Genomic DNA, 965 nt, shown 5'->3' with positions numbered 1-965 from the left:
AGAAATATAAGAAACCAGAGATTGTGGAGGAGCCTGAGAAGCTGCCATTTATGGCCACCTTGACCTCAAAGCAGGAGCTTGCACGGAAGTCTGAGAAGTTGTTGTGACTGGCTGATACAACTGCAAGTGGGAGCTGGTGGAAAAATTGAGAAACTGAAAATGGCCACAACTTACTGGGAGAAGTCCATGGAGCTTCCACAGCCTGAGAATAAAAGCTTCCTTGCTTTGCCTTTTTATTCTGTTATGAGTACCTACTGTGGACTGAATGTGTCTACCCAGAAGTCATATATTGAAATCTAACCCCTAAGGTAATGGTATTAGGAAATGGGCCCTTTGATAAGTCATTAGGTTATGAAGGCAGAACCCTCATGAATGGGATTAGTGCCCTTATAAAAGAGATCCCAGGCTGGGTGTGGTAGCTCACACCTGTAATCCCAGCACTTTGGGAGGCCAAGGCAGGCGGATCACCTGAGGTCAGGAGTTCTGGACCAGACTGAGCAACATGGAGAAACCCCATCTCTACTAAAAATACAATATTAGCCGGGCGTGGTGGCAAATGCCTGTAATCCTAGCTACTTGGGAGGCTGAAGCAGGAGAACTGCTTGAACCCAGGAGGCGGAAGTTGCAGTGAGCTGAGATCGTGCCATTGCACGCACTCCAGCCTGGGCAACAAGAGTGAAACTTCGTCTCTTAAAAAAAAAATAAATAAATAACCTTGGCCAGTCTCTCTGAATCAGAAAATGAGCCCTCGCCAAAGAATCTACCAGTACCTTGACCTTGGACTTCCCAGCCTCCAGAAGTGTGAGAAATAAATTTCTGTTGTTTATAAGCTACTCAATCTGTGCTATTTTGTTATAGTAGGCAAAAGGGACTAACACAGCACCTCTCACTGGCACATCCTAACTTGGAACTATAAAGGGAAGGGGATTCCAGGAAATGTTCCTGGTTTGTCCTCTTCAAGGCAG

This window comes from Aotus nancymaae, unplaced genomic scaffold (assembly GCF_030222135.1).
Source record: "Aotus nancymaae isolate 86718 unplaced genomic scaffold, 86718_ANA_hifiasm-v0.15.2.pri h1tg000006l, whole genome shotgun sequence".
NCBI lineage: Eukaryota > Metazoa > Chordata > Mammalia > Primates > Aotidae > Aotus > Aotus nancymaae.
This window is presented reverse-complemented; position numbering follows the sequence as displayed.